The sequence below is a fragment of the Hemiscyllium ocellatum genome, chromosome 31, assembly GCF_020745735.1.
Source record: "Hemiscyllium ocellatum isolate sHemOce1 chromosome 31, sHemOce1.pat.X.cur, whole genome shotgun sequence".
In the NCBI taxonomy this organism is placed as follows: Eukaryota; Metazoa; Chordata; class Chondrichthyes; order Orectolobiformes; family Hemiscylliidae; genus Hemiscyllium; species Hemiscyllium ocellatum.
Genome location: NC_083431.1, coordinates 36,939,213 through 36,965,163, shown reverse-complemented (window position 1 = coordinate 36,965,163; position 25,951 = coordinate 36,939,213). Strand labels below are relative to the sequence as shown.

Sequence of the window (25,951 nt, the reverse complement as noted above, 5' to 3'; positions counted from 1 at the left end):
ACCCCAGCCAATTGATTTGAAATTTTGTCTCAGATTTTAGACTCCCCAGCCAGAGAAAACACCCTACCTGAATTGACCTTATCTATTCTTTAAGTATTTTGTAGATATCTGTGACCTCATTCTTCAAAATCTAGAGATTTCCCATTCTCTCTTCATAGGACTACCATCCCAGGAATCAGGTAGGTGAAGCTTCATTGCACTCACTCTATGGCAACACAATCTTCCTAACAGAGTCAAAACTGCACTCTCCAGGTATGGTTTAACCAAGGTTCGATATCACTGAAGCAAGACATTTTTCTACTTTTGTACTCATGTCTTCTTGCAATAAGGGTTAGAATTTGCCTTCCTAATTGCTTGCAGCATCTGCATGTTAGCCTTCAAAGTGGATAACCTCACATTTTTCTATATTCTATTCTTTCTGTCACTATATTTGTCCAAACCTCATTGAACGGGTTTTGCATTTTCTTCACAACGCATATTCAATTCAAACCTAACTTTATGACATCTGGAAACATGAAAATATTATATCTAGTCACCACATCCAAATCATTGATATAAATTGTGAACAGCTGGGGCCCAAGTACTGATTCTTTCTGTACTTCACTGGCAGCAGGTGACTGATTTTTTTGGGTTTTTCTGCCTTGAAGGAATGTATAGTTGCTGTAAATGATGTTATAATTCTTTAAAGAGAATCCACTACCTACGTGTTGTCATAATTTCTACTGTATTGTCCCAATCTATCCCAATCAATTTGCTCCTTATTTCTTTAAAATTTCCTCTGCTCAAACCTACCACCCTGCCTCCTGCTTGAATGATTTCATTTTCAAACATAATGTAAAATTCTGATATTAGTCACTTATCCCTATAGGTTCTTTTGCTACATTATTAAATAGCTCTTTCCTGTTTCATAATACTAGATTTAACATAGCCTGTTGTCTGTTTCATTTGAGTCAGTTTCCTCAACGTACAACGTGAGGAAACCATACCGAACACAATCCAGAAATTCATCCCCCACAGTGTTAGTGCTCAATAGTTTTATGCAGTGGATAAGAAGATTGAAGTGACTCATTAATATTGTATTACCCTAGCTACTTTTTTCTTTATCTCCTGATTACAAACCATGTTCTATACTACCACTACTATTTGGTGGCCTTTAAAATCCTTTGCGGCCCCTTGCTGATTCTTAGCTCCACCCAAATAGATTTCACATTTTGTTCTTCTAATATGAGATGTTTCTTTATAGTACTGATCCCATACCTTATTACCAACACAACACCAACTCATTTTCCTTTCTGCCTGTCTTTCCAACATGTCAAGTATCCTTGAATATTTATTTCACAGTCTTGGTCACCCTATAAACATGTTTTTGTACTGGCAATAGGATCAAACCAATTGACCTCTGTGCCTTTGAAGCATCTACGTTGTTGCAAATACATTCAGGTAGGGTGTCTGGACATTATTCCGCATTCTAAGTTTAGTCGATCCTCACTTCCATTTTTAACTGTGTTCTAATTTCACTTGTCGCATTTTTGCTTCCTGTTACTAGCTTTACTTGCTTCCAATTTCAGCTACACTTCAAGTTGCCATTCCTCTGCCAAAAGCACTAGCAAATCTCCTTGCAAGGATGCAAGTCCCAGTCTTGGCAAGGTGAAACCCATTCAGCTTCAGCTGGTATCAGCAAAAGAGCTGCAAATGACTTTTTTATTGGAAATATTCATTTTACTAATTATTGGTCATCAAGTAGAACGTACAAAATTTTAACTAACTTGTATTAACACTTTGGGTCGAGTGACCCTTCCTCAGAACGTTCCTCACTTGACCAGAAACATTAACTCTGATCTCTTTCCATTGATGCTGCCAGATCTGCTTAGCTTTTCCAGCAATTCCTACTTTTGTTTCTGATTTACAGCATCCACAGTTCTTCCAGCTTTTATTCAACTAACTTGTCACTGGATAGCAAAATGCATTTCATAACAACAGAAGAAACAGTAATGGGGTAAGCCACTTGGCCTCTCATGTTTGCCCTGCTATTCAACAAAATTATGGCTAGTCTGTCTCAAGCCTCAACTCCTCTTTCATGTCAACTCAGCATAGCTGTCAACTTGCTGGTATTTCAAAAATCATTCTACCTCTTCTTTAAATACTTTCAGTGACTTTTAAGGGTACATTTCTGAGTTTGGAGTTATGGAGTCAGAGATGTACAGCATGGAAACAGACCAGTTGGTCCAACTCATCCATGCCGACCAAATGTCCCAAACTAATCTAGTCCCATCTGCCACCATATGGCCCACATACCTCTAAACCCTTCCTATTCATATACGCATCCAGTTGCCTTTCAAATACTGTAATTGTACCAGCTTCACCACTTCCTCTGTCAGCTTGTAAGGTCTTTTGAACAGGATAAACTGAAGTCCAGGATCAGAGCACAGCAGAAAAGAAACAGCGACATTACAGGAAAACTCTAAGTTAATTGATTGATAATAGTTGCTAATTTGATTATTATAAGTTACTTTTAGATTAAAGGTAAATAGAGAAATATTTTGCAGATTAAAAACTAAAAGACTTTTTAGGTTTTTACAAGATATTTTTTAAAGAAAGAATTAAGTAAATAAAATAGAGATAAAGGACAAACAATGTGTTGTACCTGCATGATACGGGAGTTGGTGGACCCCATTGTGATTCATAGTGACTACACCTGTGACAAATGATGGTTCTTGAGGAACTCTGGCTCAGAACTGATGAACTAAAGTCTGAGCTTTGAACACTGTGACACATCAAGGAGGGGGAGAGTTACCTGGATGCTGTATTTCAGGAGGCAATCACAGCCCTTAGATCAACTACCTCAAATCTGGTCAGTGGCCAGGGCAGTAGGATATCACTATGAGCAAGACTGGTGGAGAGACCCAGGAGATACTGCTGCAAGAGCCTCAGCCCTCAAGCTTGTCTAACAGGTTTGAGATTCTTGCTTTCTGTGTGGATCAGAGCGGGGTTGTAGGGAAGATAACAAATTGACCACTGCACCATAGTACTGGGAGCCATTCAAGAGGGAGAGAGGAAAGAGAAATCTAGCTGCAATTGGGGATAGTATAGCCAGGGTATACCTACGGTTCTGGGAGCTGTTTCAATAGGATGGGCTCCACCTGAACCTGGTGAATTGCATAGCTAGGGCTGTAGACAGGGCTACATAGTGGGAAAGTGGGATTCTGTTGCATGGAAAATTAGAGATGAAAAATAAAGGAGAAGGTAAGATTGTAAATTACTGATGGGGCTGACTGTTACCAGAAAACAAAAGGAAGGGGCAGGATGTGTGAATGTCCTATTACACTAAGAAAACAAAATTGTAGGGAAATTTGATAGAAAAAACTTAAAGGGTTTGTATTTCAATAAATGGAAGATACAGATTTGGAGTAAGGCAGACAAACCGATGGTGCAAATCAAGTTAAATGAATACGATCTCATAGCAATTATAGAAAACATGGTTACAAGGAGGTCAAACCTGGGAGTTTAACATTCAGGGAAATGTAACTGTTTGGAGAGACAGGAGGGATGGAAAAAGTGGTGAGATAGTAGTGTTAATCAGAAATAAAAAGAGGACAGTTGAGAGAAATTATCTTGGCTTGGATGATGTTGGGTCCTTTTGAGTGGAGGTAAAATACAGCAAGGGAAAGAATACATTGTTACGAATAGTGAACAGACCTCCAATCAATAGCCACACTTCAGGAAAGGTTATAAATCGATAAATAATATCAGCAAATAAAAAAAAGCAATAAGTATGGATGATTTTAATCTTCATGTTAACCAAGTTAATCACATTGGAAAGGGTAGCTACGACATGAATTCATAGAGTGCATTAGGGATAGTTTCCTAGAGCGATATGTCATCAAACCAATCGGGGAACAGCCTACCATGGAGTTGGTTCTGAGTAATAAGGCAGGTTTAATAAGTCACTTCTAATAAAAGATGCCCTAGGAAGTAATGGCTATAACATGGTAGAACTTAATATTCAGTTCTTGTGAGAAACTTGTGTCAGAAACAACAATGTCTGACTTTAAAAAAGTTAATTAAAGGATAGAGTTAGCCAAAGTGAATTGGGTGGATAGATAGAAGGAATAATAACAAGCAACCAATGGCAGACATTTAAGAAGGTAATTCATGATTTTCAGCAAAAATACAGCCAGTAAGGAGAAAAGATCCCAACAAAAGCATAAGCGAACCATGGTTAACCAAGAAAAATATGGGGAGTATTAAGTTAAAAGAAAAAGCATAAGGAGGCAATATAGCTCCAGAAATTGGGATAAATTCAGAATCCAGCAAAGGAGGACTAAAACAATAACAAGAGAGAGAAAATAAACTACAAGGGCAAACAGCAAATATAAAAGCTGACAATAAAAGCTTCTTTCCGCATATAAAAAGGGAGAGAGGTCAAAGTGAATATAGGTCCCTTAGAAAATGAGTTTCAGGAGACAATTATGGGGAACAAAGAAATGGCAGAGGAGTTAAAGAATGGGGCTAAAAGCAGATAGGTCCCTGGCCCTAATGGCTTGCTTCTTGAATCCTTAGAGAGGTAGTGGCAGAGTCTTTATGTTGCAATAAGATCATCCTTCATTCTTCTGAAGACTAATAAATAAGTGTTATCTGTTTAGTTGCTCTTGATAGCTGATTCCTGAGATGAAGTGATTTGCCTAAGTGAATCTCTTTTGAAGAGTATCCAATGCCAGTGTATCATATCAGGATATAGAGACTGAAATTGTCCATTGTATTCCAAATGTGGCCTCATCAACACCCTGCACAGCTTAACAAGATTTTGGTTTATAAACACCAATCGCTAGGCGATGAGGGCCCAAATTCTATTTCCATGACTTGGTGCACCTCCACGCTAACTTTTTATGTTTCAAATAGGAACACCTAAATGCCTCTGCATTAAACATTTTGGAGTCTCTCTCCATTTAAATTATAGTCTTCCAGCCAAAGTCCATGACTTTACATATCGCTGCATTAAACTACATCTGTCACATTTTTGCCTATTCACTCAACTTATCCTTGCTGATTCCTTATGTCTTCATCCCAACTTACCCTTTCAAATACTACTGCATTGTCAGAAAATATGGATATATTACACGCTGTTTGCTGTTCCAACTGTTTGATACAGCCAGTAAATAACTGAAGCCCTCAGGCTAATCTTTGTGGTTATCACTAGTTATGTCATTTGAACATGAAAAAGACTCATTAATCCAGATTCCATCTCTACTGCATGCTAACCAATGCTCAATCCATGCTTTTATGTTACCCCACAAAAGTGCAAGCTCCTTTCTTGCGCAATAACCAATGTGGCACCTTATTGAATGCCTTCTGAATATCCAAATACAAGTATCAGTCTCCTTTATCAATTCTGCTTGTTAAATCCTCAAAGAAGTCTAGCAAATTTGTCAAACATGATTTCCCTTCAACAAAACTATTTTTGCTCTGTTTGAATGTATTAAGTTTTTCTGAAAGCCTTGCTATTTCTTCCTTAATAATGGACTCAAATATTTTCCCAACAATGTCAGGCTAACTGGCCTATATGTTCCTGCTTTCTGTCTCCCCCCTTTCTTGAATGTAGCTTCACATTGTGGGCGGCACGGTGGTTTGTGGGCGGCACGGTGGCACAGTGGTTAGCACTGCTGCCTCACAGCGCCTGTAGACCCGGGTTCAATTCCCGACTCAGGCGACTGACTGTGTGGAGTTTGCACGTTCTCCCTGTGTCTGCGTGGGTTTCCTCCGGGTGCTCCGGTTTCCTCCCACAGTCCAAAGATGTGCGGGTCAGGTGAATTGGCCAAGCTAAATTGCCCGTAGTGTTAGGTTAGGGGTATGGGTGGGTTGCGCTTCGGCGGGTCGGTGTGGACTTGTTGGGCCGAAGGGCCTGTTTCCACACTGTAAGTCTAATCTAATTAGCAGTTCTCCAATTTGCTGGAACTCACCCAGAATCCAGTGTGTTCTGGAATAGCTTAATGAGCTTCCATTATTTCCATCACCAACTCCTTCAAAACCCTTGATTGCAGATCATCAGGTCCCGGCGACTTGTCTGCTACAGTTCTATTAGATTGTCAAATACTTTGTCCCTTGTGATAGAAACTAATATAAGATCTTTTATCCCATTAGCACCTTACATGAGCACCTTTGGGATGTCTCGTGTCCCCCACCATGAAAAACAATGCAAAATATTGGTTTAAATTATCTACTCTTCCTCTGTTCCATTATAAATTTCCCAATTCTGATCACTAAGGATTTCACACTTACTTTAGAACTTTTACTTAACCATAGAAGCTCTTGCTTTGTGTTTTTGTATTTCTTACCAATTTACTTCCATGATTAATTGACTCCTTCTTTATTAACTATTTAGTCATCTGCTGCTGTTCCTAAAAACTTCCCAATTCTCTGGCCAATCACTTTCCACTGCTTTGTATACCTTAGTTTTTGATGGGAATTTTCTTTGAAGTCCTATCTCTATGGCCAAATACCGTTCACATAATACCAATAAAGCATAAAGCTTCAAATTTCTAAATACTCAAGGGTTTTTTTTTGTTTCCAGGTATTCAATTCTAAATAGTGTTCAACAGTTTAATTTGATATTTGGGTCTATTTGTCTATGTATTCGCAGATTTAATTATAGATTTAGGCATCTGGAACATATAATTGCTGAAAATGAAATTTCATTTGTCCACAATCTTTCAAGTGATGGGGACAAAATGAAAGCAGGAAAAATCTTGTTGACATCAAGAAAATCATTATGGGTAGTCAACAGAATATAAACAGTTTGAAGTTATCATTCCTTCATGCAAACCAGGAAAGAAAAACATGAAAATAAAATTGAGTTGCAACATCAGAAACACTGGTGAAAGCTTAATACCAAGTAAACAAAAAGGCAAAAAATACACCACAGCAATGTCACACTTCACTTTGGTGAGTATTTAGAAAATTAATTCAATCCTCATTGCTCTTTCAAAAGAAAACTTGAAAGTAACATATGAAAATGTGGGATACTTAGGTCTGGCAATGCAGAATATTTGATCTTGACTCATGAAATAACACAGAGTCAAGAGTGTGGTGCTGGAAAGGCACAGCAGGTCAGGTAGCATCCAAGGAGCAGGAGAATCGACATTTCAGGAATAGGGGTTTGATCACCATTCCTGATGAAGGGTTTATGCCCAAAACATCAATTCTCCTGCTCCGTGGATGCTGCCTGACCTACTATGCTTTTCCCAGCACCACATTTTCAACTCTGATCTCCAGCATGTGCAGCCCTCACTTTCTCCTCATGAATTAACACATTCAGACAATACTAATGAATAGCCTTTGCACACCATCTAGTACATTCCCATTTATTTGACGCAAAAACAAAATAGCTGTCATACTTCACAACTGCTCATCAATTAATTAAAATGATTTCTAAAATCATTTTACATGAAAATCATATTGATTTGAAATAAGAAGAGCAGTTCTGATGTGTTCTTGAATTGAGAGATACTGGGAGAATGAATAGCAAAATAAATTATCAGATAATAATTTCTCCCAAACTTTGAATATCAGGTAATAAGAACAATAAGAAATTATATATTACTAAGTACTGCATAGCCATATTTTATTTAATAAATGACAAACCTCTGTAGTTATTGATAATTTTAATCCTTTTGTTTTCCGACTAGTGATTCGAGGCAGTTTGGAAGCAAACTTCTGCGAAAAACTCTTCCTCTGTGAATCATGAAGCAGAACAATTGTGGGTGTACTCCCTACTGTGGCATCATGAATAAGGAGAGAATACCCCATTCATGATGTCAGAGTAAAAGAAACTCCGCAAAAAACCCAGCTGCTTATAACTGCATAAAACAGGATGGAGGAGCCAAAAATATGTAAGAGTAGTATCCTTTGAAATATTTTGGATCGTGTGGCAAATCAGTGGAATATCAATAATAAACCAACACAGAGGAAACTATCTTACCCAAAGTGCAACTACTGAGAGAATCAGAAGAGAGGCTTGTAGTTTTATGAACATAGAACTATATGGCAATATCTTCAGAAAGAACAGTAACAAGACTTAAAGCGGAACACTTCTTCACCATTTGATTGCACATGTAACCATTGCCCTCCATGCTCAGTACCAACAGTACGTATGTACTATCTATGAAGTGCAGAAGTTCACCAAGGATCCTTGGACAATACCTTCCAAACCCACAACCACTACCAACTAGAAGGAAAAGAGCAACAGACACATGGGAACACCACCACCTGCAAGTTTCCCTCCAAGCACTCACTATCCTGACTTGGAAATATATTGATGTCATTTCAGAGTTGCTGGGTAAAGATCCTGGAACTCCCTCTTTTGCAGCATTGTGGGTGTACCTATACAAAATGGACTGAAGCAGTTCAGAAAGGTAGCTCACCATAACTTTAAAGGACAAAGAGAAGGGCAATAAATGTTGGCCAAGCAGCATCATCCATGTTTAATGAGTGAAGTAAGTAAAATGTCAGTCACGTTTGACACTTTTTAAAAACTGGATCTAGTTGAATAACTAGGCTTCTATCAGTTCTCCTATTGCAGTGCTCATAATAAGTTAGTGAGATACACTTTTTCATAGAAGTTGTTCAGGGTGAGGACCAGTTCAGTCAGTTGAAGGAGAGTATCAGTAGAAGGGTACTGGTTGGTATGGCGGGAAAGGAAGAAGCGGAGGGCTTTGAGTCCTTCATGATGGGGGATGGAGGTGTACAGGGACTGGATGTCCATAGTGAAGATAAGGCGTTGGGGACAGGGGAAGCGAAAATCATGGAGGAAGTAGAGGGCATGGGTGGTGTCCTGAACATAAGTGGGGAGTTCTTGGTCTAAGGGGGACAGGACCGTGTCGAGGTATGCAGAGATGAGTTGTCCCACAACCTCGCACCGCCCGTTTAAAAACTCACCCTGAACAACTTCTCTTTCCAATCGACCCATTTCCTCCAAACTAAAGGAGTTGCCACGGGCACCCGCATGCACCCCAGCTATGCCTGCCTCTTCGTAGGATATGTGGAACAGTCCATCTTCCGCAACTACACTGGCACCACCCCCCACCTTTTCCTCCGCTACATCGATGACTGTATCGGCGCTGCCTCGTGCTCCCACGAGGAGGTTGAACAGTTCATCAACTTTACCAACACCTTCCACCCCGACCTCAAATTCACCTGGACCGTCTCAGACTCCTCCCTCCCCTTCCTAGACCTTTCCATTTCTATCTCGGGCGACCGAATCAACACGGACATTTACTATAAACCGACTGACTCCCACAGCTACCTAGACTACACCTCCTCCCACCCTGCCCCCTGTAAAAACACCATCCCATATTCCCAATTCCTTTGTCTCTGCCGCATCTGCTCCCAGGAGGACCAGTTCCAATACCGTACAGGCCAGATGGCCTCCTTCTTCAAGGACCGCAGATTCCCCCCAGACGTGATCGACGATGCCCTCCACCACATCTCCTCCACTTCCCGCTCCTCCGCCCTTGAGTCCCACCCCTCCAACCGCCACCAGGACTGAACCCCACTGGTTCTCACCTACCACCCCACCAACCTCCAGATAGAGCGTATCATCCGCCGTCATTTCCGCCACCTCCAAACGGACCCCACCACCAGGGATATATTTCCCTCCCCTATCGGCGTTCTGAAAAGACCACTCCCTCCGTGACTCCCTCGTCAGGTCCACACCCCCCACCCAACCCAACCTCCACTCCCGGCACCTTCCCCTGCAACCGCAAGAAATGCAAAACTTGCGCCCACACCTCCTCCCTTACTTCTCTCCAAGGTCCCACGGGATCCTTCCAGGTCCGCCACAAATTCACCTGCACCTCCACACACATCATCTATTGCATCCGCTGCACCCGATGTGGCCTCCTCTATATTGGGGAGACAGGCCGCCTACTTGCGGAACGTTTCAGAGAACACCTCTGGGAACCCGGACCAACCAACCCAACCACCCCGTGGCTCAACACTTCAACTCCCCCTCCCACTCCACCAAGGACATGCAGGTCCTTGGACTACTCCATTGCCAGACCATAACAACATGACGGTTGGAGGAAGAGTGCCTCATCTTCCGCCTAGGAACCCTCCAACCACAAGGGATGAACTCAGATTTCTCCAGTTTCCTCATTTCCCCTCCCCCCACCTTGTCCCAGTCAAATCTCTGGAACTCAGCACCGCCTTCGTAACCTGCAATCTTCTTCCTGACCTCTCCGCCCCCACCCCACTCCGGCCTATCACCCTCACCTTGACCTCCTTCCGCCTATCGCATCTCCAACGCCCCTCCCCCAAGTCCCTCCTCCCTACCTTTTATCTTAGGCTGCTGGACACACTTTCCTCATTCCTGAAGAAGGGCTTATGCCCGAAACGTCGAATCTCCTGTTCCTTGGATGCTGCCTGACCTGCTGCGCTTTTCCAGCAACACATTTTCAGCTCTGATCTCCAGCATCTGCAGACCTCACTTTCTCCTCAGTTTAACTCAGCTGGCTGGACAGTTGGTTTGCAGAGCACTGTCTTGCCGATAGCGTGGCTTCAATTCCTGCACCACTGAGGTTATCACGAAGGACACTCCTTCTCAACCTTTCCTCTTGCCTGGAGGTGTGGTGGCCCTCAGCTTAAATCACCAGACTCTCTAATGAGAGAACAGCCTATGGTCCTGTAAGACTTAACATGACTTTTTATTCTGATTGACATCCCAACTCTTCTATTCAGCTGTCTTTATGGCAAGCAACCAATGAAGGAATGGCATCCTCAGACCAAGAACTTGAGATGTTAGAGAAGATTTATAGCTCAGTTTGTGCATCAGATTGTCTGTTTGCTCGCTGAGCTGCTGGGTTTGTTTTCAGATGTTTCATCACCATACTCGGTAACATCACCAGTGAGTCTCTGGTGAAGCATTGCTGTTCTGTCCCGCTTGCTATTTGTGTGCCTTGGTCTGTTGTGGGAGGTGGTATCATTTCTGTTTCTATTTCTGAGAGGTTGGTAAATGGGGTCCAAATCTATGTGTTTATTAATGGAGTTCTGGCCTGAATTGAATTGAATTTATTGTCACGTGTACCAAGGCACAGTGAAAAGCTTTTTCTTGCAAGCAATACAGGCAGATCACAGAGTTAAATAGCACAGATAAGTAATTGTTGTGGTTCTGCTCGCCGAGCTGGAAGTTTTTGCTGCAAACGTTTCGTTCCCTGGCTAGGGAACATCATCAGTGCTGTTGGAGCCTCGTGTGAAGCGCTGCTTTGATGTTTCTTCCGGTATTTATATTGGTTTGTTCTTGCCGCTTCCGGGTGTCAGTTTCAGCTGCAGTGATTTGTATGTGGGGTCCAGGTCGATGTGTCTGTTGATGGAGTTTGGGGATGAATGCCATGCTTCTAGGAATTCTCTGGCTGTTCTCTGTCTGGCTTGTCCTATGATAGTGGTGTTTTCCCAGTCAAATTCATGTTGCTGGTTGTCTGAGTGTATGGCTACTAGAGATAGCTGGTCGTGTCGTTTTGCGGCTAGCTGATGTTCATGGATGCGGATTGTTAGCTGTCTTCCTGTTTGTCCTATATAGTGTTTTGTGCAGTCCTTGCATGGTATTTTGTAAACTACGTTAGTTTGGCTCGTGCTGGCTATTGGGTCCTTTGTTCTAGTGAGTTGTTGTCTGAGCGTGGATGTTGGCTTGTGTGCTGTTATGAGTCCTAAGGGTCGCAGTAGTCTGGCTGTCAGTTCTGAGACGCTCCTGACGTATGGTAGTGTGGCTAGTCCTTTTGGTTGTGGCATGTCCTCGTTCCTCGGTCTATCTCTTAGGCATCTGGTGATAAAGTTGCGTGGGTATCCGTTTTTGGCGAATACCTTGTTTCGATGTTCCTCTTCCTCTTTTCGCAGTTCTGGTGTACTGCAGTGTGTTGTGGCCCTTTTGAATAGTGTCCTGATGCAGCTTCGTTTGTGTGTGTTGGGGTGGTTACTTTCATAGTTTAAGACTTGGTCTGTGTGTGTTGGTTTCCTGTGTACCCTTGTGGTGAATTCTCCGTTGGGTGTTCTCTCTACTAACACGTCTAGGAATGGGAGTTGGCTATCCTTTTCTTCTTCTCGTGTGAATCGGATTCCTGTGAGTGTGGCGTTGATGATTCGGTGTGTTTTTTCTATATCTGTGTTTTTGATGATTACAAAGGTGTCATCAACATATCTGATCCAGAGTTTGGGTTGGATTTGTGGTATGGCTGTATGTTCTAACCTTTGCATAACTGCCTCTGCTATGAGTCCCGAGATTGGTGATCCCATGGGTGTTCCGTTGATTTGTTCGTATATCTGATTGTTGAATGTAAAGTGTGTGGTGAGGCACAGGTCCAGTAGTTTAAGTATGCCGTCCTTGTTGATAGGTTCGGCCTCCTGTGTTCTGTTATGTATGTCCAGTAGGTTGGCTATTGTTTCTCTGGCTAGGGTTTTGTCAATTGAAGTGAACAGTGCCGTCACGTCGAATGATACCATGGTTTCTTCTTTGTCTATGTGTGTATTCCTGATGACAATAGCCAACCTACTGGACATACATAACAGAACACAGGAGGCCGAACCTATCAACAAGGACGGCATACTTTAACTACTGGACCTGTGCCTCACCACACACTTTACATTCAACAATCAGATATACGAACAAATCAACGGAACACCCATGGGATCACCAATCTCGGGACTCATAGCAGAGGCAGTTATGCAAAGGTTAGAACATACAGCCATACCACAAATCCAACCCAAACTCTGGATCAGATATGTTGATGACACCTTTGTAATCATCAAAAACACAGATATAGAAAAAACACACCGAATCATCAACGCCACACTCACAGGAATCCGATTCACACGAGAAGAAGAAAAGGATAGCCAACTCCCATTCCTAGACGTGTTAGTAGAGAGAACACCCAACGGAGAATTCACCACAAGGGTACACAGGAAACCAACACACACAGACCAAGTCTTAAACTATGAAAGTAACCACCCCAACACACACAAACGAAGCTGCATCAGGACACTATTCAAAAGGGCCACAACACACTGCAGTACACCAGAACTGCGAAAAGAGGAAGAGGAACATCGAAACAAGGTATTCGCCAAAAACGGATACCCACGCAACTTTATCACCAGATGCCTAAGAGATAGACCGAGGAACGAGGACATGCCACAACCAAAAGGACTAGCCACTCTACCATACGTCAGGAGCGTCTCAGAACTGACAGCCAGACTACTGCGACCCTTAGGACTCATAACAGCACACAAGCCAACATCCACGCTCAGACAACAACTCACTAGAACAAAGGACCCAATACCCAGCATGAGCCAAACTAACGTAGTTTACAAAATACCATGCAAGGACTGCACAAAACACTATATAGGACAAACAGGAAGACAGCTAACAATCCGCATCCATGAACATCAGCTAGCCGCAAAACGACACGACCAGCTATCTCTAGTAGCCATACACTCAGACAACCAGCAACATGAATTTGACTGGGAAAACACCACTATCATAGGACAAGCCAGACAGAGAACAGCCAGAGAATTCCTAGAAGCATGGCATTCATCTCCAAACTCCATCAACAGACACATTGACCTGGACACCATATACAAACCACTACAGCTGAAACTGACACCCGGAAACGGCAAGAACATCCATCAACAGACACATCGACCTGGACCCCACATACAAATCACTGCAGCTGAAACTGACACCCGGAAGCGGCAAGAACAAACCAATATAAATACCGGAAGAAACATCAAAGCAGCGCTTCACACGAGGCTCTAACAGCACTGATGATGTTCCCTAGCCAGGGAACGAAACGTTTGCAGCAAAAACTTCCAGCTCGGCGAGCAGAACCACAACAACGGATACCCGAGCTACAAATCTTCAATCAGATTTTAAAGATAAGTAATTAATAGGTAAATAGTGGCAAAACCAAAACACAAGTGCAGGCGAATGCTCAGACTTTGTGAATCCATTCAGTATTCTAACAACAGCAGGGTAGAAACTGTTTTGAAACCAGCTGGTGCATGTGTTCAGGCTTTTGTACCTTCTCCCCGAGGGTAGAGGTTGTAGAAAAACATTGCCAGGGTGAGATGGATCTTTGAGAATGCTGGCGGCCTTTCCTTGACAGCGGGCCTGGTAGGCGGATTCTATAGGTGGAAGGTTGGCCTTTTGTGATTGTCCAGGTCGAGTTCACCACTCTCTAATTTTGAATGGTACAGCTGCCATACCAAGTACCGATACATCCAGACAGAATGTTCTCGATGTGCACCTATAAAAGTTGGCAAGGATATTCACCATCATGCCAAATTTTTCAGCTGCCTGAGGAAGAGGAGACGTTGTTGGGCCTTTGTAACCAGTGCATCCACATGAAGAGTCCAAGAAGACTTGTTGTTGATTACCACTCCCAGGGGCTTGATACTTTCCACTCATTCCACTTCTGTGCTGTTAATGTGTAGAGGGGCATGAGTAACATCCGCCAAAAGTCAATAATGAGTTCCTTGATTTTGCCGGCATTGAGAGCTAGGTTGTTCTCAATGCACAATTTTTCTAGGTCATCCACCTCCCGTCAGTAGTCTGTTTCTGAGATTCAACAGACTATGGTGGTGTCATCAGCAAACGTATACATGGCATTAGTGTGGTATTTGGTGACACAGTCATGGGTATACAGCGAGTACAGTATGGGGCTGAGTACATACCCTGGGGTCTCCAGTGTTGAGTGCTAGTGAGGATGAAATATTATCCCCAATCTTCACTGAGTGTGGCCCGTGGGTCAGGAAACTGAGGATCCAATTGTTGAGAGTGGGGTGTAGTCCGAGATCACTAAGTTTAGTAATCAGTCTCAAGGGCATCTGACATGGATCTGTTGCTCTAATAGGGAAATTGGAGTGGGTCAAGAGTAGTGGGAGGCTGGAGTTAATTAATGCCATGACCAGTCTTTCAAAGCACTTCATGACCACTGAAGTTAGGGCCACTGGGCTGTAGTCATTGAGACATGCTGCATGAGCCTGCTGAGACACAGGGGTGATGTTGGCCCTCTTGAAACTGGCAGGGACTATGGCCTGCTGTACAGAGAGGTTGAAGACGTCCGAGAAGACCTCTGCCTGTTGATCTGCATATGCTCTGAGTGCACAGCCTGCTACTCCATCTGGTCCCATTGCTTTCCTTGGATTCACACAAAGGAAAACTGTGATCTGACCTCTGATGCAGTGACTGTTGGGATAGGTTCATCAGGACTTGTCAGAATAGGTCACCAAAATTCTGCTCAAAGAAAGCACACAACTCGTTGAGACAATGTGGGAGGGATGTGTCATCGTCTGCTATCTTGCACTGTCTTTTTTAGAACCTGTGATGTCATTGAGTCCTTGCCATAATTGCCAGGTGTCTGAGTCTCTAGTTTAGATCAGTATTGGTCCTTGGCTCTGCGAAAGCCATACTTGGATTCCTTATATTTGAGTGGGTCTCCTGATGCAAAGGCCTCACGGCTGGTTTTTAGCAGGTTCTGTATGTCCTAATTCATCCAGGGTTGATGACTTCCTCGATATGCAGTCCTCCACACACTTGCAGATAAAGTCTGTGACGGTGGTGGCGCACTCGTCCAAGTACGCCAGGCCTCTTGGAATTCCCACGTGTCTTTGTTTAGCCTGTTTTAGTCGAACTGGTGTTCTTCATTGTCTGTGTGCATAGGACACTAGTGATAGTTGGCCATGTCTTTTGGTGGCTAGTTGGTGCTCATGTATCCTGGTGGCTAGTTTCCTGCCAGCTTTTCCAATGTAATGTTTGTTGCAGTCCATACAGGGTATTTTGTACATTATGTTCACTCTGCTGGCTGTGGGTACAGGGTCCTTTAAATTTATCAGTGGTTGTTTCAGTGTGGTAGCAAGTTTATGGGCTACCATGAGAGTAAGTCTGGACATCTCTGAAACGTCTGGGCATGTTGTAATACATTGTATTTCTTGTTGGCTTCTCGAACTACCAAGCTGCTGTGGTTTGTTGTGGCTTGTTTTAATACTGTGCTGATGCAGCTCTATTTGTGGGTGTTGGGATGGTTGCTTCTGTAGTTGAGTATCTGGTCAGTGTGCGTGGCTTACCTGTAAATGGTGGTCTGCAGTTCTCCATTGGCTTTTTGTTCTACCGTGACTTCCATGACAGGTGAAATTAATAAGACAGGCCTCCTAAGAAAGAAACCAGATGGGTCCAAGACACCCCATTTCTACAGATTACCAAAAGGTACACAAACAATGGGCTTGCCTCAGACCCATAGTCTCAGTTCCTGGCACACCGACATATAGGCTAGCCAAGGAACTGCATGTAAACTAAAGCATCTGGTAGAAGAGCTGAAAAATGTGTTGCTGGAAAAACGCAGCAGGTCAGGCAGCATCCAAGGAGCAGGAGTATCGACGTTTTGGGCATAAGCCCTTCTTCAGAAATTTCTGCCGTCCTCACTTTCTCTCACCTGGTAGAAGACTCAACCCACTCCATCCAGTCCACCCAGGAATTCCTTAACATCAAAGACACCAAGATAGAGGACTACAAGGTCATGGTTTCCTTCAACGAGACGTCATATCAATAAACATCACCAAAGAAACACTGGCCTCACTGTTAGACAAACCAGGGATATAAACACTCGTTGGCTCAGTGGTTAGCAGCGGTGCTTTGCAATGCCAGGATTATGGGTTTGATTCCAGCCTCCGGGCTACTGTGGGTTTTCACCAGTCTTGGTGAATTGGCTATGCCCATGGATGGGATTGGGTGGAGGGACGCTCTTTGGATGTTAATGTAGGGCGGCACAGTGGCACAGTGGTTAGCACTGCTGCCTCACAGTGCCAGAGACCCGGGTTCAATTCCCGCCTCAGGCGACTGACTGTGTGGAGTTTGCATGTTCTCCCCGTGTCTGCGTCGGTTTCCTCCGGGTGTTCCGGTTTCCTCCCACAGTCCAAAGATGTGCGGGTCAGGTGAATTGGCCATGCTAAATTGCCCCTAGTGTTAGGTAAGAGGTAAATATAGGGGTATGGGTGGGTTGCGCTTCGGCGGGTCGGTGTGGACTTGTTGGGCCGAAGGGCCTGTTTCCACACTGTAAGTAAACTAATCTAATCTAAACAGTGTCAACTCCATCAGCAAGGATAACATCTTCAACTCCGGGAGCTGTGCCTCACAATCCACTTCACCTTCGATGACAAGATATATAAATAAATTAAAAGGGACGTCTATGGGGTCACCAATATCAGACTTAGAGCAGAAGTAGTTACACAGAGGTTAGAACGAACAGCCCTTCCCAAGATCCAGCCTAAGCTTTGGGTCCGCTTTGTGGATGATACCTTTGACATCACGAAACGTGACAAACTAGAACAAACCCATAGACATAAACAACATCCACACAGGTATAAAGTTCATCAAAGAGGAAGAGAACAATAACCAGCTCCCCTTCTTGGACGTCGTGGTAGAACGAAAAGCCAATAGAGAACTGAGGACTAGTGTTTACAGGAAAGAACTGACCAAATACTCAACTACAGAAGAAACCACCCTAAGACCCACAAACAGAGCTGAATCAGGACACCATTTAAATGAGCCACAACACACTGCAGTACCCCAGTACTACGAGACGCCAAGGAGAAACAACGTATTCAGAAACAGCAGTTACCTGATAAGCACAGTCCACTAACTCCTGCAGGAAGACCCAACATGCCCAGAGACTTTAATCACCCTACCATACATCAATGACATTTCAGAGAAGATCAGTAGACTATTCCCGCTCCTAGGCATTATGGTAGCCCACAAACCTACTACTACACTAAAACGACTGCTGAATTTAAAGGACCCCATACCCACAGATAACAGAATGAACATAATGTACAAAATATCCTGCAAGGACTGCAACAAACATTACATTGGACAAACTGGCAGGAAACTAGCCACCAGGTTACATCAGCACCACATAGCCATCAAAAGACATGACCAACTTTCATTCGTATCCATACACACAGCTGAAGAAGACCACCAGTTCGACTGGGACAACGCAGCCATTTTGGGACAGGCCAAACAAAGACACGCATGGGAATTCTGCAAGGCCTGGCATTCAAACCAGAACTACATTAATAAACATACAGATTTGGACCCCATTTACCAACCTCTCAGAAATAGAACCAGAAGTGATACTTTCCACCACAACAGACAAAGATACATAAATAGCAAGTGGGACACAAACCCAATAGTTCACTGAAGGTTCACTGATGATGTTACCTAACATGCACGAAATGTCTGAAAACAAACCCAGCAGCTCAGGAAAAAAACAGACAACCAGACCAAGAACTGGCATGAATTTCAGTCCCTCAAAGATATTACTCATGTATTAATCAACCCTCTTCTTTAGCCTAAACATTTGGTCTCAAAAATGCAAGCTTTCCATGAATCTTAATGACATATTACATAAGAAAAAAAATTTAAAATTATGAGGAAGCATGTCAAAATTTGAAGAGAATGCATACTAAATATTATACTTTATTTTGGAAGAATACAATGGAATTTTTAAAGTATGTAACTTCAGTTGGCAATAACAACAAACAGAAGGTAACACAATAAAGAAACCAATAATTTGAACCCATAATCTTGGGCATCAAAGTATATTAAACATTGGAGTAAATATTAAAATTTAATAATATTTGGTGTATACTATATATTTAAGAACATGGACTAATGATTCTTTCAATATGCTACACCTCTTTCATTAGAATCAACAGGAAGGTGATACCCTTTGAGTTCCAACATGATGGATTATGAGCTATAGAATATGGAGAACTGATCTGATTGTGAATCGTTTAAATACTTAGCCTGCACATGCTAATACCAATTTCCAATTGCTTCATATCATGAAGGATATACAGCAGTTAGGAACTTCATCATTATTCTCCTTCTCATACCATGAATTATCCATCAAATGACAGTTTCAAATTAAAAAAGTTAACAGAACATTGCCAAATAACATTGCATATACATTATAGCATTAACTAATGATAGTTACCACGCATATACCATAGGAGATATGAATTAGCTGTGAAAGGCACATTCAGAAGTTTTTAAAATTTATTCGCAGTATGTCATTTATTGCTCATCTCTTATTGCCCCGAACTATCTTTTTGAACTATTGGCATCCATGTGCTGTAGGAATACTCAGTGCTGTTAGGGAGGGAATTCAAAAATTTTGATGGAAGGAACAAGATAGTTTCAAATAAAGATGGCTTGGAAGGAAACTTGCAGCTCATGATATTTGTGCATCTGCTGCCTTTGTCCTTCTAGGTAATAGAGGTCAGGGGCTTAAAGATATTATCTAAGGAGCCTTGATGGCTTACTGCAGTGCATTCGGTAGTTGATATACATTGCTACCGCTAAATATTGGTAGTAGAGGGAGTGGCCATTTGAAGTGTTACAGCATAAATCAATCTGGCTGTTTTTCCCATATGGTGTCAAACATCTTGAATGTTGTTGTTGCATTCATCCAGGTAATTGTGAAGCATTCCATCACACTTCTGTGCCTTCTCAATGACAGACAGGTTTTGTGGAATCAGGTGGTTTTACTTGCTGCAGAATTCCCATCAAGACCTTTTATAATTACAGAATTTACATTGTTGGTCCAGTTCAGTTTCTGTGAATGTAAACATCTGCCCAAAATGTTGACAGTGGGGAAGGCAGCAATTGTGACATTGTTTCATTCACTATTAAGAACTGATGGAAGCAAAGTGCCTAGTAGACAAGTACTGTAAATAGCAAGGTCAGAAAACATGGTTTAGGATTACACTTGGCAAAACATCAGCAATATGTACGATCTGACAGGTTAAAGGGCAGGGGATTGAACTGAAGAGTCATACCTATCTCAAAATGTTAACTTTGCTTCTCTTTCCACAGATGCAGCAAGAATTGCCGACTTTCTCAAGTATTTTCATGTGTCTGATACTGATTTGGTGAATGCACCAAAAAAAAATTGTCACCAAGGAATGGGCTCTGAAGCCTTGGATGATGGCGTTGAACAAAAGCAAATGATAGAAGATGCTGGAAATCAGTCAAGATGGGATTATAATTAATACTTCCATTCAAAAAAATGCAACTACCTGACATGTTAACTCTATTTCTCTATAGATGCTGCCACTACTGAGTATTTTGACCTTTTTTTGCTTTTATGCCTTGGACAAGGTGTTACATGTGATGTTCACGCTTGGATAAAGTTGGATGATGATAATTGTGTTTTGGGGTTATTTATGTTAAACAGCTTGGCTCCTATGGAGGAATGTCCAGTGAATGCACTATTTGTACCCTAATTGATTTTAGCATCATTTTGGTGCTCACTGGGGAAGATCTAAAGGGGTAGAACCACAAAAAGGAGTTGATCACACTCCTCCATCGAGATAGCCATTTGGTCAATGAGATAGATACACACTATATGGGGGGAGAATGCAAATTCAACACCTTGTCATATATGTCATGTACCTATTTGGGACATGCTCCCAGCTATTTAACACCTTGTCATATACCTATTTGGAACATGCTCCCAGCTACTCACAGGTGCACTTCTACCCTCGGTAACTGCGCAATTCCGAGCGTCCCTCTTGCCCCGCTCCGCTTCCACACTCTACAACCGTCTCCTTGCCTAGCCGCGGTATTCAAACCCAGCGCGAGAACCGCTTCACAGGGTGAAACACCGTCCCTCGCCAGTGACCTCCAGGGACACCGCCCCCAATGGCAACCGCCGGAGACACCATCAACACCCTCTCCCAGCGGCAACGTTCAAAGACAGCATCATCTGCAAAGCAAACCGCAGAGGCATCATTAACACCCTTACCCGGCCAGCAACCTCCAGAAACACCGCCCCCAGCGGCATCCGCCGGACATGCCATCAACTCTCTTCTCTTGCCAGGCAACGTCCAGAGACACCGTCAACTGTCCTTGGCTGCCAGGCCACTGCTAGAGACCCTATGAACATCTTCCACCGGCCAGGCACCAGAAGGTAGCAACCCACCTTTTAAAATTGAGAGTTCTTAAAAATGTGATAAAATAGTTGAAGGTGTGTCCATAAAAAGCCAAATGTCAGTTGATCAAGTGCAACCTACACGTCTTTTAACAATAAATTGTAACTGTTAGGATAGTTGTAAGTATGGCCTATCAAATTTAACATTTATAATCTGATTCTGTGAGGATGGAGCACAGCTTTTGCCCAAAACGTCGATTTTCCTGTTCCTCAGATGCTGCCTGCCATGCTGTGCTTTTCCAGCACCACTCTAATCTAGAATGGCCTTCCAGCCATTCCATGTCAGAAATGGACCAGCCGCTATCTCTGGATGAGCTGACCAAGTTTATTGAGTCTATTGAGAAGAGTAAAACTCCCAGAAGTGACAGTTGGCTGGGAGCAAATGTGAATCTATAAGGAAGGGCAACATTATCCTGATCTTCAAGCGGAAAATGGAGAAGGAAGAAATCAGAAATTTGTGAACAATTTGTTATGTACTAGAGCAGACCCCCTCAAAATATATTAAGGAGATAGCCTAGGCCCTAACTTCTTTTTTAAATTTTAAAGCAAATGTAAGGTGCTGTGTTCTAGATGCAATTTGATTTGTCAAACTACTCGATGTTAAGCAAACCAATTTATTTGTACACTCTAGTTAAAATACAACAAAAAAAGAGAAAGAATTGGAATAACAATGCTTTTGGGAAACTTAACAGAATAATAGATACAATAACTATTACAACATATATGTTCGGATATAGCACCATCCCATAAACACACCATTAGCAAAATATTAATTCAGAACACAGATTGTCTCACATGCAATTCTCCAATCCAGGTTGAAAGAACATCAAAGGACAATTCCAAGAGGTCGGGAGAGATTCACTGTCTTCCAACCCTGCTGAGACTCCAACAGCAACTGCTGAAAACTGAACCTAAAATCCTTGGGTCTGTGGGTGTGTGTTTGACCATACCCATTCAGGCTATTTCTATTGTTCCAACTTCTAAAAAAACCCGAAGTTTTACAAGCTGTTTATCGTCTCATAGACTGCTCAGCACGTGTCCCTCAATCTCTCTGTATAAGAAAGCAGGACAAAACACAGCTCTTAAAGCCACAGCATCATCACAAGTCTCACTGCTGAGTACTGGTTACTAAATGTGGATCAAGGTCACCATCAAAAGGATCCAATTTGCTCTGGGATTGGTAATTCACCCGACCAAACCTGTAGTGTACCAGGAAGGAAGATCTCTAAGAACTTCGCGTTCCTCAGATATAGGATTGCCGATGTGTAGGACAGGAGGTTGGACACCAGCCTAATCAACCTGGACCAGAAGGTGGCCTTTGACAGGATGTTACACATCTATATGAGGTATGTGCTCTTCAAAATAGGCTTTGGGGAGGGAATCCATTATTGAATCTGACTGCTCTACACCAACATTGTTAGTGTCAATAGGTGGGAATCAGAAAGCTTCTCAATTAGGTCTGAAGTCAGACAGGGCTGACCATTTTCTTTGCTGCCTTGTTTGTATGTTGTATAGAGCACTTTGCTGAGTTCATCATTAAGGATACGAACCTGAAAGGGGTGACTATTCCAAGCTGTGGAGGCCTGCATGTCAAAACCTCCCTGTACATGGTTGATGTGCGGCCTTCTATCGGATCCACTGTCAATGCGCAGATCCATGAGCAACTGTGACCAGTTTAAACTGGTCTCAGGAACTAAGATAAATGAGGCAAGAGCAATGCCATGATCTTTGAGAACTGAGATGACTAATCCTTTATCTCCCTCACCAACAGGTCAGATTATCCGAAAGTGCTAGGAATATGGTTCTAAGAGGCTGGGCAATGTGAAAAGGTCTTAGGCGGATTTTGTCAGCAAGGTGAGGCAGAATCTGGGCATATGGGAGCACCATTCCCTCTCCATTGCAGGTGAAAACCTGGCCATCAATTGCTGTAGTATGTGCCGAATGTCTTGCCCGTTTCCAGAATCTGCATCATTTCAGTCACCTGAATTATCTTCCGCTTCATGTGGACCCTATCCTCAGGGATATCACGTACAAAGCTCTGGATGAGTGGGGTTGTGGGGGAGAGGGCATGGGAAGGATGTACTCAATGCCACTCTCATCCCGATGACCAGTTTCGTATGTGGTTGCATCAAACTCTGCGTGGACCCTCGGTACACAAACACCAAATGTCACTGTGTACTGAGGTTCTACCTGTCCTTGGTATTCCGAAGGAATGGCCTGGCTTTGGCACATGGAACAGTTATGGACTGTTCCATAACATCTGTCTTTTGTGGAAATATTTGTAAAGAAACACATCTTTGACCACAAATCCACCAGGAAGTGGTCAGTACCTAGTGTCCTTGAGACCCTGCAGGAAAAAGAGAGGGTTGATCCTGTCAGCTGGTTCCCTGAGCAGAGTCTCAAAGTTATTTGGCAGAAATCCACATCACCAGACTTTATAACATGCACCAAGATGTGGCTTGGCTGGTGCTGAGAAAGGCACTGCCTGTCCGATCCTTCGTGTATGCTCAGAATCTCTGTGCCACTGCACTCTGCCCTCAAAGCAGCTGTGCTGGTCAAGAGCCAGTCTTTCTTTTGTGGGTGTCCTTGGTAAAGCCAGCCAGTTGCCCAAGCCTGATTGCCCTTGAATTGAATGGCTGGCTCAGCCATTTCAGAATCAATTACTGACTACAGAGGTTGAAGTTACAGTGGGAGGAGCATGATACAGCTGTTGTGGCCCACATAGGCACTGCAATATATCACCAAAGAAAGGCCACTGGACCCAAAATGTTAACTTTAATTTCTCTCCACAGATGCTGACAGAATGTCTGAGTTTTTTCAACAATCTATCTACATCCGGCTGTATCCATTCACAATCGTTGGCACTATCTGCAACCCCACCAATCCTCATGTCATATGCTAATTTAATAATCAACCATCCACATTTTCATCTATTTCATTTATATATACTATAAATGGAGAAGACCATAGACTGATATGTAGAACACCACTAGTTCCCAGTCTCCATTCTGAAAAGCACCCTTCCAGTGCTACCCTCAAACTTCAGTGACTAAGCCAGTTTTGTCTCCGTCTAACCAGCCCACCCCAAATCCCATGAGATTTTAGTTTTTGTACCAATCTGTCATTTGGAACTTTATCAAATGCCTTACTGAAGTCCATATAAACTATGTCCATAGCCCTTCCCTCATCAATTATCCTTATCATCTCTTCAAAAAATTCAATCAGCTTGGTGAGACATGACCTTCCTCGATGTCACCGGTATCAGAAGAAGACAAAGTTGCTTCAGTTAAATGTTGGGAAGACTGGAACAATTGTCTTAAAACCCTACCACAAATTTTGTTCCCTCATCACTGATTCCATCTCTCTTCAAGCAACTACCAGAGACCAAACTAATCTGTTCACAAACCCAATGTCATTTTTGAAGCTGACCAGTAAATTTGTGCTATCAGTGAGATGGAGTAATTCCACCTCAGACTTTGCTCCTGCTTCAAGTCTGTTGCTACATCTTTTGTTACCACTAGACTTGACAACTTTAATGTATTCCTGGACAGACTTCCATTTTCTACATTCTAAACTTTGCCCATGCCTTAACTCATATGGAATGCAGTCCACCCATCCACCTGTGTGGGATCCTGGTTAAACAATGGCTCCATTTTAAAACTCATATTCTTGCTGTCACTTCCCAGCATAGTCTCATCCCTCATTATTTCTATATTCTCGCAGTCTTACAACTCTCCCAGAGGCATGCACTGATTTAATTCTGGTCTCTCAAGCATCTGCAGTATTATTGCTCCACCATCGGTCTCACTGTCTTCAGGTTCTACGTAAATACAAGCATTTGTTATTGATGACAAAGTGATATTATCATTTCATCCAGTAAAAGGGCAGCAAAGCAGCATATGGGTAGGCAGAAAACTCAAAAGCTAGTAAAAAGTACACGTGAGTCTGATGAACCAGCCGAAGAACAGGAGGAAAATTCATGTCAGCCCTATAAGTGCTGCTCAATTCTAATCAGATACATATGTGAGCACTGTTGGGCTTCCAAAAGAAGTACGGCAGAAACCAGCATCTGGCAGGTGCTGCCGGTAGTGTTCTGTGGCTTTTACGAGGGTGAAATATCGACAGGTGAATGGGTCAATTTAGATTTGTGTGGAGTGGTTTGCCAGCAAGGGTACTGTGATAAAACCCACTGTTATTTATTCATGCATGCTTGTGGGCTGGTCACCTTTCAAGATTGTAAAATTTAAGCACAAGATGTTCCAGTGCTTGAAACATTTACTCCTGCTTTATCACAAGAATAGCACATCCTCAGAGAATTTTGAGAAGTCACCCAGATCTGTTCACTGAGTTTTAGTTAGTGAAGGTGACTCCATGTTAGCTGCAAGATGATTGCTGATCAGCTGGAATTGTGTGAGTGAGAAGGTGTCGGAGTATTGCTTTGGAAATCCAGTCTCAAAGAAGAGATTGAACTAACAAGATGTGAGCAGTCATAGAGGCAATCCATGACGGAGGGGCTTTTGAGTGAGTTTCAATGCTTGATATTTGAAAACAAAGAATTGCAATCTCTTGCAAAACAGTTGAAGTTTTGATACTATTTAAAGACTTATAATTTGGAGATGCCGGTGTTGGACTGGGATGTACAAAGTTAAAAATCACACAACACCAGATTATAGTCCAACAGGTTTAATTGGAAGCACACTAACTTTCGGAGCGTCGCTCCTTCATCAGGTGGTAGTGGAGGGCTCAATCCTAACACACAGAATTCATAGCAAAAATTTACAGTGTGATGTAACTGAAATTATGCATTGAAAAATTGATAGTCTGTTAAACCTTTCATCTGTTAGAATACCGTGATAGTTTCACTTCTCTGGTTGTAAATCACTAAACCTTTTCTTAAAAAGTTGCATTCTCGGGTTAGCTGT

General features: G+C 42.7%; 1 protein-coding gene across 1 annotated transcript in view; it reads right to left on the bottom strand.

The window, feature by feature from the left end:
- Positions 1-20,635, bottom strand: part of LOC132830263 (uncharacterized) — a 48,015-nt gene extending 27,380 nt beyond the window's left edge. The window contains exon 1 of the mRNA XM_060847806.1: positions 20,565-20,635. The gene's annotated coding sequence lies outside the window, so the exon portion shown is untranslated. The remainder of the gene's footprint in view (positions 1-20,564) is intronic.
- Between the last annotated feature and the right edge of the window lie 5,316 nt (positions 20,636-25,951).